Below are 18,563 nucleotides of genomic sequence, written 5' to 3' on the forward strand. Positions count from 1 at the left end.
GCTCAGCCCTTCTCCATCCATGGACGAATGAGTACGTGCATCATGGTCTATTCACACAACGGAACGTCGCTCAGCCCTTCTGCATCCATGGACGAATGGGTACGCGCACTGTGGTCTATTCACACAACGGAACGTCGCTCAGCCCTTAACAGGAAGGAGATTCTGACACAGGCTACCACATGAACAAACCCTGAGGACATGATACTGAGTAAAATGGGTCAGTCACAAAACTACAAATTCTGCATGATTTCACTTACAGACAGTCCCTGGGGTTGTCAAATCCACAGAGACAGAAGGTAGAATAGTGGGTGCCAGGGTCTGGGGGAGGTGGGTGGGGAGTTAGCATTTATGGTGACAGAGCTCCAGTTTTGCAAAATGAAAATGTTCTAGAGATGGTTGTTGGTGATGGTTGCATGGAATAATAATGCCACTGAACTGTGTACTTAAAAATGATTCAGATGGTAAATTTTATGTTTATGTATATTTTACCAAAATTTAAAAAATGGGAAAATATCACATTTTCAGCTGCGTAAAATGCTATGGTAAATCTAGCTAAACTTTCCTCTACACAGAAAATGACAAGGTCTGATTGACGGCCATAGGCTATTCAAGGAACAGGGTTTCTGGGGGCAGCAAGCCAGGGGCCCAGGAGCCGGGTCCGTTTGAATTCTCCTTTGAAAGGAGGGCCAGGAGAGAGCTGCCCCAGAGGTCCCTCAGCAGGGCTGGAGTGCATTCCCACAGAGCAGGATGGAGCTGAGGCAGTGGCCCCTCCTCCGGGGCCTGGTGGGTGGTTCCCAGGTTCTGGGACCTCCTTACATCGGGCAGCGCCTTTCAGCGTGGGAAGCTGGAGGCACTGGGAGATGGTAGGCTGGGGATTCTGGGCAGCTGTGCCGCGCGGGCCTGGACTGCTGGGTCCTCGGGAGGCTTTCGCCCTGCGAGGACATGTGGGCTGTGTGGCTGGAGAAAGAGGACTAGGGCCCAGGGCGTGAAGCGGCCTTGGATGTGGCTCAGGGGTTCCATGGCCCCACCGTTGCCTGCTCTCCACAGAGGCCCCACTGCCCACCCCACACTCCTGGTTCCACTGGGACTCACTCCGTCCACACACATCCTCAGCGTGGGCGCTGGTCCCTTGCCCAGGACCGGATGCTGAGCCCACCCTCCAGCTGGGGCTCTTGTGACCCCAGCGAAGCCCACAGAGCCACTCCCTGCAGTGAAAGCTGAAGCACATCTCGATGACACCGACGTCACTGACCAGGAAAGGCCAGCTCCAGAACATACCATGCGTGAAGGAGCCGCCATGGGCCAGGGTGGTGGCTCTGTGGACACAGGCCCTGGGCTGAGGCCACCCTCTTCTGTGGGGGTCAGCACGGGGACCGGCCCTTCCCTCTTGGACCTGGTGGACCCTGTGGCACGTGGGGTGGCATCGGCTGCCTGGGCACAGCTCTCAGGGGAGGGCCGGGTCCCAGGAAGTGAGGCAGGGGCTGCCAGGCCCCCACAGGCCACCTCACCTGCAGCCCCTCTTTCTGGCCCTCTGCACGCAGGGAAGTGGTGGTCAGAGAGGGGCACACGGGCGGGCTGGCAGCCGCCCTGTCCCCATGCCCCCACTCCAGACTTTCCCCTTCCCATCCTTCCCAGAGGACCCAAGGGAGGACCACGCCTTTTTAAATTATTTTTAATTTTTTGGATACATAACAGTTGTACATATTTATGAGGTATGTGTGCTATAGTGATGCGTGCACGTTAACACCTAATGATCAGACCAGGGAAACTGGGCTACCCATCACCTCGAGTGCTGATCATTCCTTTCTGTCAGGAACATCCCAAATCCTCTCTTCTAGCTATTTTGAAATAAACGATAAAGTATTAACTATAGTCACCCTACAGTACCACCAAACAGCAGGTCCTAGTTCTTCAGCCTGGCAGCATGCCTGCAGCCCTTCATCTCCCCCTTCCCTTCCCAGCCTCTGTGGCCACCAATCTACTCCATGAGACCCACTCTCAGCTCCCGCAGGAGGGAGGCACGGGGCGTTCATCTTTCTGCGCCTGGCTTCGTTCCAGTTCCATCCACGCTGCCGCGAACGGCAGGATTTCGCTCTTTTCAGCTGAAGAGTGGACCCCACGGCGTCCACGCACCTCGTTTTCTCTGTCCACACATCTGCTGATGGACAGACGCCCAGGTTGATTCTGCATCTTGGCTATCGAGATTAGGCTGCAGTAAATCCAGCGGCACAGACATCCCTCCACAAATTTCTTTCCTTTGGATAGGTGCCCGGCAGGAGATTTCTGGGCCCTGTGGGAGCTCGGTCTTTAGTTTTCTGAGGAGCCTCCACACCGTCACCTCCCTGCCAAAGGTGCTCATGGGTTCCCCTTTCTCCACATCCCGGTCAGCACATTTTCTGTTTTTTTAAAATCGCTTTATTAAAGTTTGTAAAACTGGGTTTAGAAGCAGTTCTTGAAGAAAACCTCTGAACGCTATGACTGTTTCCCTGTAAGCTGAAGGCGTGGGTCGCTGTTTTGGGTGGAAGTAGGTGGGGCTGGCTCATGCTCTGGGGAGGAGGGATTTGAAGACACAGCTTATGGAAGGTTCCTGTGGGTCTCCTTAGGGAAATGGGGAATGTCCCTGTTCCCACCCCCAAGAGACACAGTCTGGAAGAAGACAGGAAACAGACAGATTGGCTACAACCCGCAATGTGGGCTCCAGGCCCTTGTGAGCTGAGAGGAGGTGAGAAGAGGGGAAGGGAAAACAGACAGGAGCTGCGGGCACGTGGGCGGGATGACGCCTGCACTGAGGAAGGCCAGAACCCCAGACAACGACATCTTTTTGGGTTCTGCTGTGACTCCCTACAGGAACCCCAGACCTCCAGGAAGCCCAGTGACACGGCGGCCTTCACTGTCCCCCGACAGCCAGGTGTCCACGAACCCTCATCTGGTGGCCTTTGTGACAAAGGAAAGTGGGCTGGCTGTGAAATAACAGCAAATGGATAGCAAGTGTCAGAAGAACTGTATTCCCACACCCATGCACACACACACACACACACGGAGACACACGCACACACACACACACATGCACCCGCAAACACGCATGCACATGTGCACACATGTACACATGCACACACAGACACACACACATGCAAAAACACACACACACGCACACGCAGGAACTCCAACCTCCCCTTCCCACTTTGTCAAAAGCGAGCTGGATGAGAAGCCTGGGAGGTTTGAGTTCTGTCTCCATGACCATAAGTCTGCAGCCACACAATTGTGTGATGGGTTGTGTGATCTTCCTGACAAGGAACCAGCTGAAGGATGCTGACTGGGAAGCTGTGCATGCGACCGGCCGTCAGGATGTGCCCGAGGTAGGAGCAGCCCTTCCGGGTTGACTGGGGCTGGAGGCGCCCAGCTTGCCCCGTCCTGGCAAAGCCCAACACTCCTCTGGCCTGACTTCGTAATGACAGGGGATTGGGGTGCACAGCCAGCAGGTGCCCCCACATTGCAGGGAGGATTCAAAGCGAAACCACTTCAGTTTGCTTCCAGGAAGGGGTGAGCGAGTCGACTCCGGGCTGTCAAGGGCAGCAGCTGTGGCTGGGACCCTGGATGGTGCTGGTCCTCCTGCGGTGGAAGCGGTCCAGGAGATGCTGGGTGCAGTGCAGGGCCACCGCACAGGGAGGTGGGCAGAGGCGGGCAGGGCCCCACCCTTTTCTCCCTCCTTTCTTTGCTTTTCTCCTTCTGAGCTTCCTGATCGTTTACAGCAGGAACTGTCTTCCTGATGACCTCACTCCCACCCCAGTGCCTGGTATACAGTGGGCGCTCAATAAATGTTGGTGGAGTGAATGGTCACTGGCAAGGGCAGAGGCCATAAAGAGGAGAGATTTCGGGCCTCAGCCAAGAGCTCCTGGCCACCGTGGGGCCTCCTCGCTCACCACACAGGTCCTCCCACCCGGCCTGGGCAAGGGATTGTGGTGTGAGTGTGGACGAGGCCTGGGCATCCTGAGACTTCTCAAGTTCCCATTTCCTCAGCTGGCACAGAGAAGCCAACTCTGTGAGGGCCCCAGGGCTCAGTATTCACCTTCTGAACTTGGGGGAAGAAAAACCAGTCCAGGTTACATCCAAGGAGCACTCGTTGAGACACTTGGTCTGGGAGGACAGTGATAATCAAAGCCTCACGTCCCTGGCAGTGCAACTCCACAACTGCTCAGCCCCACACAGACACAACATGTGGGCGGGTGATTCGGTTTTTGCGGAATTGACTTTGTGTGTGGATGTCATGGAGACACTTCCTGGCAGGCGCGGAGAGAAAGGGGCATTGTTCTTCCCGCCGGAGAAAGGAGGGCACTGGGGGAGCCTTGGGCAGTCCCCTCCGTGGCCAGAGAAAGAGGCTGGGAGGCGTCCCGGGGGCCTCTGAGGCTGGGCGATTTGGGGTTCTAGAGACCACTAAAGCAGCGGCCCGCTGCCCAATTTATGTGTGCGCTAAATCACGACCATGATTTCTGCGTGTTTTCTAGAATAGCAGCCAGTCACAAAACACAGGACATGGTCTCATAACGTTCCAGATTCTAAACATTTACAATCAGTCTCTATGCTTTTTAACAAATATCTCAAAATCAGACTCATCTTTTCAACATATTTTTAGTGTTCTGGTTTCCGTTTCTGTTTAGGCACATTTGTCACGGCAAAGCCTGGAGCTGCAGTTATCAGAAACGTCTAAAAATTCAGAAGCTGATTGCTTTTAAAAGTAGCAGAACTAAAACGAAAACCTAAACACTAGGTTGTTACATTTTGGGAGGTGTCTCCATGTGGACTCCTAAATTATTGTCTGAGGTCTGCTTACTCCAAGAGGCATTTCTCTTTTCAGAAAATTAAAAACATTAAGTACTCCATCCGGACACAAAGCGTCTCCATATGACAGAGTTTTGTTACTGTGGGGAGAGGACAAAGCGCCAGCCACACCCCTCATTCCACAGCCTTTCCCAACCCTCCCCTCGAGATGAAACGCTGGCCATCTGCAGCGCTTCACCTCTGAGCTGGAAAGAAGCTTGTTTCTTTTGCTTTGATGAGTTTCTGCTGGTTTTGGCGGGACTTTGAAGTTTATTTATTGTCATTAAATTGCATTAATTATTTTTGAAGTTTATACTTTTGTTCACAACTCTTCAGACTTTGTGAAGTGCATAAAATAAGCGTAAATTCAAAAAATTCCAAGAAATGGATCCAACAGTTACTTTTAATTGGCAGCAGAATATGGCCCCCAATTTATTACAAACTTACATGCAATGGTTTAGAACTAATTTTAACTTCCCCTTGAAGCTGGAATTCAAAACCTCACTGGTGGCTTGACATGGTATTAATCAAGGAGAATGTTTGTTTCATAATTTGAAACAAGGACCTGGATCTTTCATGACGTCCAATATTATTTCCATATGAGGGGGCAGAGTGGGAAGAAGGCAGCTGGAACAGACGCCAGGGCCCAGCCAGGATCTGGGGCCCTCTTGATCTCCCTCATTATCGGAGCTTCTCCCAGGGCCAGCCAGGGGCGCCGCACAGCGCAGCCTTTTGCCTGGGGTCAGAGAAAGCTTATGGGCAAGGGCAACAACAAAACCACTTACCACCGCCAGATCGCATTCCCCCCAGCAGAGACCCCAGCCTGCCTCAGCCCCACCCCGAGCAGAGACCCCAAGACCCCGGCCTGCCTCAGTCCACCTGTCCAGAGACCCCTGCCTGCCTCAGCCCCACCCCGAGCAGAGACCCCAAGACCCCGGCCTGCCTCAGTCCACCTGTCCAGAGACCCCTGCCTGCCTCAGCCCCACCCCGAGCAGAGACCCCAAGACCCCGGCCTGCCTCAGTCCACCTGTCCAGAGACCCCTGCCTGCCTCAGCCCCACCCCGAGCAGAGACCCCAAGACCCCGGCCTGCCTCAGTCCACCTGTCCAGAGACCCCTGCCTGCCTCAGCCCCACCCCGAGCAGAGACCCCAAGACCCCGGCCTGCCTCAGTCCACCTGTCCAGAGACCCCTGCCTGCCTCAGCCCCACCCCGAGCAGAGACCCCAAGACCCCGGCCTGCCTCAGTCCACCTGTCCAGAGACCCCTGCCTGCCTCAGCCCCACCCCGAGCAGAGACCCCAAGACCCCGGCCTGCCTCAGTCCACCTGTCCAGAGACCCCTGCCTGCCTCAGCCCCACCCCGAGCAGAGACCCCAAGACCCCGGCCTGCCTCAGTCCACCTGTCCAGAGACCCCTGCCTGCCTCAGCCCCACCCCGAGCAGAGACCCCAAGACCCCGGCCTGCCTCAGTCCACCTGTCCAGAGACCCCTGCCTGCCTCAGCCCCACCCCGAGCAGAGACCCCAAGACCCCGGCCTGCCTCAGTCCACCTGTCCAGAGACCCCTGCCTGCCTCAGCCCCACCCCAAGCAGAGACCCCAAGACCCCGGCCTGCCTCAGTCCACCTGTCCAGAGACCCCAGCCTGCCTCAGCCCCACCCCGAGCAGAGACCCCAAGACCCCGGCCTGCCTCAGTCCACCTGTCCAGAGACCCCTGCCTGCCTCAGCCCCACCCCGAGCAGAGACCCCAAGACCCCGGCCTGCCTCAGTCCACCTGTCCAGAGACCCCTGCCTGCCTCAGCCCCACCCCGAGCAGAGACCCCAAGACCCCGGCCTGCCTCAGTCCACCTGTCCAGAGACCCCAGCCTGCCTCAGCCCCACCCCAAGCACAGATCCCAAGATCCCTGCCTGCATCAGCCCTACCAGTCCAGAGCCCCCGGCCTGCTTCAGCCCACCTGTCCGCTTCACTGCATTGGTCTCCATTCCTTTCTCCACAGCTTCCCAGCACTCCTGTGCCAGGGCCTTTCCCCAGCTCCAGGCCCAGCTGCAAGTGAGGTCCAGGCCTCCCTCGGCCCGTGCCATGGAGAGAGGCAGTAACCTGGCGAGGATGCCCGGGTGTGGAGGAGGGACCTGGGCTGGGGCTGTGTTGTGGGGAGGGGCCGGGGATGCCCCCTAGTGGACTGGGATGGTGTCTCTGATGCAGAGATGTTGGGGGAGGTGGTCGCAGAGGTAGAGGGAGGGTAGAGGGAGCTGGAAACGGGGAGGGGAAAGGCCCCTCACACTGGGTGCCCGCCCTGCAAGTGTTGTGCTGGCCAGGATGAGAAGCTGTGGCCACTCAGCAGCCCTGGAGCAGGCCATCGGGGAATCTCCAGGGAGGGGCTGGCAGGCAGAGGGCCAGAGGCAGGACCTGCAGCTCGAGTTGAATGGGCAGCAGGGCCACAAAGAGGCCAAGGCCGGGGCACTGTGGGACCCCTGCCCGCAAGGAAGGGGGGCGCCATGTGGGCTGCGCGGGGCTGGGTTTTGCTGTTTTGGCCCATGCTTTCCCTGTGCCTCTGCCTGTTCAGAGCCCCTGGTGCCCTGGAGGAAGGTCTGGGGGCAGCAGGGGGACCTGGATGGCTGGGGGTGGAGTGGGAGGGGAAGGTGGGGTCCAGGGTTTTCCTCCTAGCCCAGGGAGTTGGCCGCGGGTTTGGAGGACAGAGCCCTGACAGGGACGTGAGGCATTGGCTGTGAGCTCGAGGGGACATGCTCATGGGCGCCAGGGCAGAGACAGAGGAGGCTCAGAATTGGAGTCTGGGGCCTCTGGGAGGGGAGCTGGCTGGTGAAGTGGTCCAGGGTGAGGGCAGGGGCATGGCAGCAAGCAGAAGGACCCCTCACCACTGACCCACGCCGCTCGTCCACAGCAGAGGCTCGGACCCCATTCCACGTGGGAGGTGGAACGTGCTGGGGGGGACAGCAGCCCAAGTGGGGACAGAGGGGGGTCCAGCAGCCTTGCCCCACCCCACCCCCCCCACCGGATCCCAGGGGTCCAGCAGTCCCCTTGCCTCTGACCAGATCGCTGGGTCCAGCAGCCCATCATCTGCATCACAGGGGCAATGTGTGGTTTTTAGGTTTTGGTGTGTGTGGTGTGTCTGTGTGGTGTGTGTGTGTGGTGTGTGTTTGTGTGTCTGTGTGTGTGGTGTGTGTGTAGTGTGTGTTTGTGGTGTGTGTGTGGTGTGTGTGTCTGTGTGTGGTGTGTGTGTGGTGTGTCTGTGTGGTGTGTGTTTGTGTGTCTGTGTGAGTGTGGTGTGTGTGTGGTGTGTTTGTCTGTGTCTGTGTGGTGTGTGTGTGATGTGTCTGTGTGGTGTGTGTGTGGTGTGTGTGTGTCTATGTGTGTGTGTGGTGTGTGTGTGGTGTGTGTTTGTGTGTCTATGTGTGTGTAGTGTGTGGTGTGTATGTGTCTGTGTGTTTGTCTATGCACATTTCTTTGGTCCTGGCCTTTTTTAATGATGGCAACAAACTTTACGAGAGTTTAGTTTTCATCTTTCTTTCTTTCTTCTCATATCTCTTGCAGCTTTTCCTGGATTTGTTTTTCTTTTCATTTTGAGGTTTTCTCCATAAATGTTTTCATTGTGGGTTTTGTTGGCAAATCTTCTGAAGGCTTATGAGACTATTTTTATTATACCCTCAAAATACTTCTTTCTTTCAACTATTGTATTTTTTTACAGCCATTATTTCCACTTTGTTCTTTTTTCAGGACATTTTTCTTTTTCACACCGCTAACATCTTTTCTTATCATGTTAAATATGAGCATCCTACTCATGTTAAGTCATGTGTCTATTCTAACACACCTGCTTCAGATGTCATACACCTTCCAGTTTGTGGCTTTTTCTTTTGTGATATTTAAATTGCTTGGGCGTTTAGTTCCCTTCACCCAAGAGCTCACCTTCCTCTACAAGTGGGTTTAATCACCTCTGGAGGAAGATACATCCTCCACAACTTCTATTTTCATGCATAGCATCCAAAATACAAACTTCTGGCTATGCCAAAGACTACAAGGTCAATCACCAAGAGACAAAAAGGAAATATAAACAGAACTGAATAGGAGCAGATGTTGGACTTACCAGATATGATTTTAAATTAACTTTAGTTAAAATCACATGACAATATGAACAATACTACAGGATAACTGAAGTCTTTTGTTTTTTGAAAATCAAATGGAAATACTAGAACTAAGAACTGTATTAACGGAAAGTACTTAAAAGATGGGGTTAGCAACTGATTGAACATCAGAATAAAGATCAGTGAACCAGAAGCTAGGTAGGTAGAACACATAAAGAATAATGCAATCAAAACTAAAAGGAAAAAAGTAGAAAAAAGGGCGTGACAACGTATGAGACATGATGCAAATGCATGACATGTATGGACTGGAGTCCCAGAAGAAGAAGAGAGAGAATGAGGGAGAAGACTATTTAAAGAAACACTGGTTAAGACATTCCCAAAATCAATGAAAGACATCAGACCACATATCTATGAAGCTCTGCAAACATGAAGCAAAATGAATGCAAAGAAAACCACGCCTGGGCATCTTACAGTCAAAAATAAAAAGGAAGAGAAAAATTGTGACAGTAAATAGGCTGATGTTTCACTTCTCAACAGAAAATAATGGAAGCTGAAAGACAACTGAATGATGTATTTTTAAATTCTGGGGTTAAAAATAACAGCTCACCTAGAATCTTATATCCAGTTAAAATATTTTTATGAAAATAAACATGAACTGAAGATGTATTCAGATGAAAAGTTTGAGGGAATTTATCATCACTAATCTTCACTAAAATAAATGTAAAGGAACTTTTTCAGGCCAAAGGCAAATTATCCAAAAATATCTTGTTTTCAAAAACAAGAAAATAGGAGAAAAATTGAAAATCAATAGAAAAGGTAAACTTGTGGGCAAACCCACTGAAAACAATAAAAATAATGATATATTGTAGAATTAAATATGCATACAATTAGGATACAGAAAAATGATGCAAAAGCCAGGATAGGAAAATGAGGTTAAAGAATTATAACGTGCTTGCATCCAGGAGCAAGTGTGCTAACTCTGATACATCACCAATGCAGGTGAGGAGTCATTAAGAGAATGATTTAAAATGCACATGACTAAAAGCTTAGTGGAGAAAAATAAGAAAAAGTATTAACTCATCAAAAACTAACAGGAAAAGATGAAAACCAGCTAATGAGGTCACAATGAAGAAAACTGTAATGGGGTAAATCTAAGCACAGAAGTATCGTTAATGTAGTCATATAAATTACACAAATACTCCAACTAAAAGACAAAGATTGTCATGCTGGATTATAAAAATAAAACAAAACAAATGATATGTTCTTTTAGATGGTACTCGGTAGTGCAGGTGCCTAAAGGCAGAAGGATAGTGCCGAGACCAGCTCGGTCAGGGAGACCCTAACCCAGCGGCGCTAGAGGAATTAAAGACGCACACACAGAAATACAGAGGTGTGAAGTGGGAAATAGGGGTCGCACAGCCTTCAGAGCTGAGAGCCCCGAAACAGAGATTTACCCACATATTTATTAACAGCAAATCAGTCATTAGGATTGTTTCTATAGATATTAAATTAACTAAAAGTATCCCTTATGGGAAACGAAGGGATGGGATGAATTAAAAGAATAGTTTGGGCTGGTTAACTGCAGGAGGAGTATGTCCTTAAGGCATAGATCGCTCATGCTATTGTTTGTGGCTTAAGAATGCCTTTAAGCGGTTTTCCACCCTGGGCGGGCCAGGTGTTCCTTGCCCTCATTCCCGTAAACCCACAACCTTCTAGTGTGGGCGTTATGGCCATTATGAACATGTCACAGTGCTGCAGAGATTTTGTTTATGGCCAGTTTTGGGGCCAGTTTATGACCAGATTTTGGGGGGCCTGCTCCCAACAGATAGGAAAGGTGTCTCATGCAAACAGAAAACCAGCAGAATGTTTGGGAAAAATGATCAACAAATTTGACTTGGTCAGCATGGACAGAGCCCCGTGTGTGAGGACTGACTTCAGCCTATGAATTTCTCCAAGTACACAAGGAACATTACCAAAACTAATGGCCCATTGGATCATTAAAGAGTCCCCCCAAAATTGGTGGTGTTGAAAACATACAGAACACAGTTTCTGACCTGGATTCTATCCAAGCCACGAGGGGTTTTACGCCCTGGGCTTAGATTATGGTGCATCAGGGTAGGCTTCCATTCTTTAGCACAGAGCTTGGTGTTCCAAAGGCCATGAGGAGTTTTAGATCCTGGACCCCGGACATGTTCCAAGACTCTTTTACATTATGTCAGACATGCAAGCCCTGCCTCAGCTTCTCCCAATACTCAGCTTTTCTCCCAACATTAACTATATCAAAAATGAAAGTGGAGACATCACTAAAGATCCCACAGATACTAAGTTAATAATAAAAGAATATGCTGAACAATTTATGCCAATAAATTTGACAATTTAGAAAAATTGAACAAACTCTGAAAAACACAACTTGCCAAAACTGATGCAAGAAAAATTTATGAGTCCTGAACAATCTTATTTAAAATGTTCCCACAGAGAAAACTTCAGGTCCAGTTGGCTCCACCAGCAAACCATTCTTCCAAACGTTTGTGGGAGAAAAAACACCAATCTTACACAAACTCTTCCAGAGAAGAGAAAAAATGATTAATGCTTTGCAACTTTATTTAAAAGACTAGCCTGACTTTGTGATTAAAATGTGATGAGATCATTGCAAGAAAGAAACATTACAACAATCTCTGACATGTGCATGGACCAAGTATCCTCTAAAAATGAGTGAATTGCTGATAAATGAATTCAATGAAGTCTCAGGTTACAAAATCAATGCACACAAATCAGTAGCACTGCTATACACCAACAATGACCAAGCTGAGAATCAAATCAAGAACTCGAGCTCTTTTACAATAGCTGCAAAAAGTAAAATAAAATAACTAGAAATAACTTGACCAAGAGGTGAAATATCTCTACAAGGAGACCTAGCAAACACTGCTGAAAGAAATTGTATATGACACAAACCAATGGAAATACATCCCATGATCATGGATTGGAAGAATCAATATTGTGAAAGTGACCACACTACCCAAAGCAATCTACAGATTCAATGCAATTCCTATGAAGATACCAACATCGCTTTTCAAAGAATTGGGAAAACAATCCTAAATACCATGCTGTTTTGGTTACCATAGCCTTGTAAGATAATTTGAAGTCAGGTAATGTGATTCCTCCAGCTTTGTTCTTTTTGCTTAGGATTACTTTGGCTATTCAGGCATTTTTTTATTCTATGAATTTTAGGGAGGGAGGGGAAGGAGGGAAGGAGGAAGGGAAGGAAGGAAAGAAGGAAGGAAGGAAGAAAGGGAGGGAGGGAGGAAAGAGAGAGGGAAAGAAAGAAAAGAAAAAGAAAGAAAGAGATGGAAGGATGGAAGGAAGGAAAGAAAGGCAGAAAGATAGGAAAGAAAAGAAGAAAGAAAAAAAAGAAAGGAAGAGAGAAAGAGAGAAAGAAAGAGAAAGAAAGGGAAAGAAATCATTCCAGTCAAAAGCCCCGTGTTAGAGATCAGCCGGTGGTTTCTGCTTACCTGAACTATAACCATGTACACTGAGATGGACTTTGGTTTGCTTGAGTTGAAACCCAAGGCGCTGGGGTCATCTCGTTCTAATGATCTCCCAATTATTTTAACCTGTGTGTGTGTTTACTATGTGCACACACACAAGCACAACTAAGAACTCAAATTCAGAATAAAGAAATTCTACAAATCAATAAAAGACAAAAACCCAATTTTTGAAAACGCAAAGACAGTATCCAAATTGCCACTAAGCATATACAACCGTGCTCAACTTCAATGATTGCGGGAGCAATGAGTATCAAAAACACAATAAAATACCAATATACACCCGACAAAATGGCTAAAATTTACAGCTGACAATTGCAAGTGGTAGCAAGGGTGTGGGGCAACTGGAACTCCCATAGACTGTTGGAGAGTGTGAGTTGGCACAGCCACTCTGAAAAGCTGTTAAGCAGTGTTTGATAAAGCTGAGCATGTGCATACTCTATAACCCAGCACTTCAAATCCAGTGTATGTTCCACATCTGTACAAGAATTCCATCTGCCACAAAGTACACATGAGGCTGTTTGTGACACCCTTACTCACAACAGGTAAAAACTACTGTGATTAACGAACAGATGATAAACTGCGTTCACATAATGGAATACTATAAGGCCACTTACATGAATGAAACAGTGCTGTGTTCAACAGCATGGGTAAGTTTCACACTTATATGAAGTTCAAGAAGAGCTGAAGGTAATCTGTGTGTTAGAAGAGGGGTTGTGGAGCCTTACGGGGTGGAGGTTTCTGGGGGCTGGGATCGTTCTATGTCCTGGTCTTGGAGGTCTCGATGCTGTAACAATTCACCATAATTTTCTTATTCATATTATACTTCAAAAAATTGCCTAAAAACAATAAAAGAGTTAGGAAACTAAATAAATCAAATTTAATTTAAAAATAAATTCCTGGCTGGGCGCAGTGGCTCACACCTGTAATCCCAGCACTTTGGGAGGCCAAGGTAGGTGGATCATGAGGTCAGGAGTTCAAGACCAATCTGGCCAATGTGGTGAAATCCTGTCTCTACTAAAAAATACAAAAATTAGCCAGGCATGGTAGTGGGCACCTGTAATCCCACCTACTTGGGAGGCTGAGGCAGGAAGAATTGCTTGAACCTGGGAGGCGGAAGTTGCAATGAGCTGAGATCACGCCACTGTACTCCAGCTTAGGCAACACAGAGAGACTCCATCTCAGAAAAAAAAATATATATACAAAAAATACAAAAAATTAGCTGGGCATGGTGGCAGATGCCTGTAATTCCAGCTACTTGGGAAGCTGAGACAGGAGAATTGCTTGAACCAGGGAGGCGGAGGTTGCAGTGAGCTGAGATTGCACCACTGCACTCCAGCCTGGGTGACAGAGTGAGACTCTGTCTCAATAAATAAATAAATAAATTCCCACATTGATTCTTTTGCGGGGAAAAGCAATAAAATGTGTGAACAGGCAAACAGACTAATGGAATAAAAGAAAGTGCCAAAAAGGGCCCCCTTCAATGGGAACCCTGATATGACAGGACCATCATCTATGGAACCCCACTGTGATGAATGTGGGCCCTGCGTCCCTGGAGAAAGGGTACCAGGGCCAGCATGGGGGGTGAGAGCTTCCAAAAATGCCCGCCAACTGCCTTCCTTCTTCACCAGGCCAGGCGAGTGCTCAAAGCACTTTTCCTGCAGGAACCGAGACGCTAGCTCCTTTAACAGCCACTAACGAGTCCCACGTCACCCTCCCCCTCTACCCGACATCCCTTTTCATTCTCAAGGGAAGCACCCTGGCCCCTCTTCGGCCTGGGCCCCCTGGGATGGGCTGCCTGGCGCAGCTGCATCCTGTAGGAGTCAGTGGGCGGCTGGGGCTCCGTGTCTTCCTGGGACTTCTATTGAAGGCATTTTGAGGAGGTTGGAAGATAAGTGTCTAGTTAGGCATTAAAGAGAAGTCTCCCTTCACAGTGGCAAAGTTAGGCTGTGTGTCTTTTCCTGTCTTGGGAGTAGCTGCTCTTGCCCCAGCTGCGGATGCTGGGTGTGAGCAAGGCTTTCAGGCTGGCCATGGGCTCCGTCCAGGCTTGAGCTGTGTCCCCCGAAGCCAGGGGGAGCCATTGACCTGTGGCCTCCCAGAGCAGGGGCACGAGGTCTGTCGCTGGACTTTCCAAGTCGACTTCCTTCTTTTGTCCTGCCAATTTTCTAAAGAAGAAAGCTGCCTTTTCTCTGGAGGCTGGCAAGAGCCATCTGGGAGAATGAAATACAGCCCCTTCCTCTTTGTCTTTAACTTCCCTTCAAAGCTGAGCAGGAAAAAAAAGATGACTTGGTCTGGGGTCCTTGGTGGCATCAAGCCCCCAGCACCCCTCCTGTCAAAGCAAAGAATATTACCAAGGGTAAAAAAGCAACATTTCATAAAGAGGCAATTTATCAAGATGACATAGCAGTCCTAATTATTTATGCCCCTAATTACAAAGCTTCAAAATACATGAAACAAAATTGATAGAATTGCAAGGAGAAATTTTTAAAATCACAATTACAGTTAAGAGATTTCAACATCGCTCTCTCAATAATTGAAAAAAGAGCAAGCAGACAAAGCAGCAAGAAAGAACATTGTGTAGTCCCAGCTATTCGGGAGGCTGAGGCAAGAGAATGGCATGAACCCAGGAGGCGGAGCTTGCAGTGAGCCTAGATCGCGCCACTGCACTCCAGCCCGGGCAACAGAGCGAGACTCCGTCTCAAAAAAATAAAAAAAATAAAGAACATTGGACAACATCGATCAGCATGATCTGACTGATGCCTACAGAACCCTCCACCCAACCACAGAGGAACTCATGTTCTTCCTATCAGAACACCTGACTGATGCCCATAAAACCCTCCCCCCAACCACAGAGGAACTCATGTTCTTCTTCTTTTTTTGAGACGGAGTCTCGCTCTGTCGCCCAGGCTGGAGTGCAGTGGCACCATCTCGGCTCACTGCAAGCTCTGCCTCCTGGGTTCAAGTGATTCTCCTGCCTCAGCCTCCCAAGTAGCTGGGACTACAGGCACCCGCCACCACATCCAACTAATTTTTTTTGTATTTTTTAGTAGAGACGGGGTTTCACAGTTTTAGCCAGGACGGTCTCGATCTCCTGACCTCATGATCCATCCGCCTCAGCCTCCCAAAGTGCTGGGATTACAGGCGTGAGCCACCACGCCCGGCCAATTTTTAGGTTTATGAGTGGCTGTCCCTGGAGCTCAGCTATGCTTGGGAAGCTGAGCCTCCCAGTCACAGGGGGCAGGTGCAGACAGGCTTGTACCAGAGGAGGTCGGCTGTCACGTCCTGTCCCCACCACTGCCCACAAGCTGTGGGACCAGGCCTGGGGACTTAGCACACCTGGCCCACCAGCCATGGCCCACAGCCCATGGTGAGCTCAGGGAGGTGGGTGAGACAGATGGAGCTGGCCTGTGTGGCTTGGCCCTGGGAGGCCTCTGTTTCCTCCCTCAGTGCCACCCCCAACCCCAGGAGGGGTAGGGACCAGTGGGCAGACGCCGAGCCCCTGGGTGCTGGAGCAGAGGAGACTGGCGATGAGGACCTGCATGCCCATCGCACCCTCTGATGATCAGAAAGAAACCAATGCAATCCCTTCCCTGGCTCTCAGCCCTTCCAGGACTTCTCACCAGTGCAGAATTCCACCATACACCTCATCTCCATCCTGGCCCAGGGTTAGCCCTGAAGATCAGGGGGCCTGGCCCAGATACTTCCTGCTCCCCACAGTGATCTTATGGGACTGAGCCAAGAGGATGCCCTGGCAGGGGGCTTCTGGAACCTCGTGGCCTTCATCGGCACCGCCTCTCTCTGCAGGCTCCCAGGCAGCATCAGGGTCTGTCTGGCCCAAGGGGAGGCGGAGCGCCCAGGACCTTGGTACATGGGCAAGTAAGGACTGAGATGTGTGGACTGCAGACCAAGCCCATCTTCCAGGGAGAGCAAAGAGAGCGGCACTGTGCCCACCCGGGCGACCCCTCCTGCACAGGTCCCATCAGAAGTGGCATGGCTCCACCCCCAGCCTCTGTGATAAAGAAATCGAGATGGCCTAAGTCGTGCAAGGTCGGGCATCCCTCAGTGGCACAGGAACAGAACCACGGGTCTGTCCTGGTGTGCTTTTTTTTTTAAAAAAAAATAAAAGTGGTGGTTTTTAACCCCTTCGATCCAGAGCTCTTCTGTCTCGGTTGTGGTCCCACAGAACATTCTCTGTCTCCTACTCCTCAGTGAGACTGAAGGAACGGCTGCCAAGGAGCAGAAAGGCAGCTCTGGGGGCTGAACCCTGTGTGCAGCTGAGAGGCCGTGAGGCCTGGGATGTCCGGCAGGGTTGGGAAATAATGAGGAATAACTGGCAACTAGAATCCCAGGAGAGGGGCTTATCTTTAATGAAGTTCCTGGAAGTTATAAGCATTAAAATTAAAGAGGCAATTTCTGCTGGGCGAAAACTTTTTAGCACCAAGTGTCCATGGGCTTGCGGGAGAGAAGCCCAGAACAGAAACCCCCAGGGCAGCACAGCAAGGCTCTTTTGTCCATCACTGCCGAGCAGCTGGGAGCCCCCTGTACTCACTGGGGAGAAAAAGCAGGTGGCCAGGGCAACAGGCAAGGGAGGGAGGGCTTGTGTAGAAGGGGAGTTGATTTTTTTTTAAGTGCATTCCCTCTTGGGACATATCTATGGACACTTGGAAAACCCAGGAAAGAGAACAGTCACTTCCATTCCACAGTGCAGCATGGTTATTAAGCACTTACTGTGTGCCCTGAGTAAGACGGGGTCCCTGCTCTCGGGAACGGTGTGACATGCTCGGCAACTCTGAGTTACCAGGGAGCGGGAGGGGTTCTGAAGTTCCCAGGCTCTGAGGACCGACTGTTGATGGAAGGCCTGGGCCACGTCAGGTGTTTGCCCTGAGGACCCTTGTCTAGTCCCAGGATACCATGAAGGAGAATCCTGGATTTGGGGTCTGTTGTTCAGAAGAAAATGATCCCAGGTCGGCCAGGCGCGGTGGCTCACACCTGTAATCCCAACACTTTGGGAGGCCAAGGCGGGGGGATCACGAGGTCAGGAGATCGAGACCATCCTGGCTAACACGGTGAAACCCCGTCTCTACTAAAAATACAAAAAATTAGCCGGGCGTGGTGGTGGGCGCCTGTAGTCCCAGCTACTTGGGAGACTGAGGCAGGAGAATGGCGTGAACCCGGGAGGTGGAGCTTGCAGTGAGCTGAGATCGCACCACTGCACTCCAGCCTGGTGACAGAGCGAGACTCCGTCTCAAAAAAAAAAAAAAGAAAGAAAATGACCGCAGATTGTGAGGCCCGGCTGAGCAGCTGTGAGCAGCTGGATGGGCACAGAGCCACCTCCTGGTCCTCACCCAGGCTGTTCCCGAGGAAACCATTTCTGGGGTGACTGCAGAGAGGACAGCCCACCCTCTGCTCTTAGAGAAACAGCAGGGAGGAGAAGGCTGGAGTTCAACCTCCACCCCCACTCCCTGACTGTCAGCCAGGATGATGGAATCTGTGGTCATTTCCAGGAGAGCTTGTGCAAGCAGGAAGTAGCCGGATAGCAGCAGCGACCTCTTTAAACCCATTTTTTCAGACTTGGTTGATAGAGAGTATCGGAGTCGAGCTAGCCCCACCTCTCAGTCCGTCGCTCTCAAGTTGCCCAATGTGGAAGAGATATGGGGTCTGGAGGAACGAGTGACACAGGTTCTGCAGGGCCAATGGGTCAGCGGTGGGACGGCAATGACAGCCAGGACCCAGCATGCACTGCCCCCTCACAGGGCTTTTTCACAAAGGCTGAACTCTGCCTGCAAATTGCACAGAGACCCTTACACGGCAAGAAACTTTTATAAATGGGAGGTACCTGCAGGCTCCAGGGGAGGAGGGGAGAGAGGAGAGGAAAGGAGGGAAGAGAGATAGGAGAGTAGGGGAGAGAGGACAGAGGGCCCAGGGGAGAAAGGAGGGAGGGGAAGGCAGAACGAAGGGGAGAGAGGAGGGGAGGGGAGCAGGGAGCACCTGGGAGGGCTAATGCCCATTCTCATCCAGGAGCGAGGAAGGACCAGCTCCCAGGCTGGCCTTCTGTTAGGATAGATCCTGCTCCATAAGAGGCCATGGAAGCAGGACCTGCCACAGAATTTCCAGG

The 18,563-nt window shown here is 50.7% G+C and overlaps 1 pseudogene; it reads right to left on the bottom strand.

The window, feature by feature from the left end:
- Positions 1-13,389: 13,389 nt before the first annotated feature.
- LOC107974548 (uncharacterized) lies at positions 13,390-15,995 on the bottom strand (annotated as a pseudogene).
- Positions 15,996-18,563: the final 2,568 nt, after the last annotated feature.

Source organism: Pan troglodytes, chromosome 4, assembly GCF_028858775.2.
Source record: "Pan troglodytes isolate AG18354 chromosome 4, NHGRI_mPanTro3-v2.0_pri, whole genome shotgun sequence".
In the NCBI taxonomy this organism is placed as follows: domain Eukaryota; kingdom Metazoa; phylum Chordata; class Mammalia; order Primates; family Hominidae; genus Pan; species Pan troglodytes.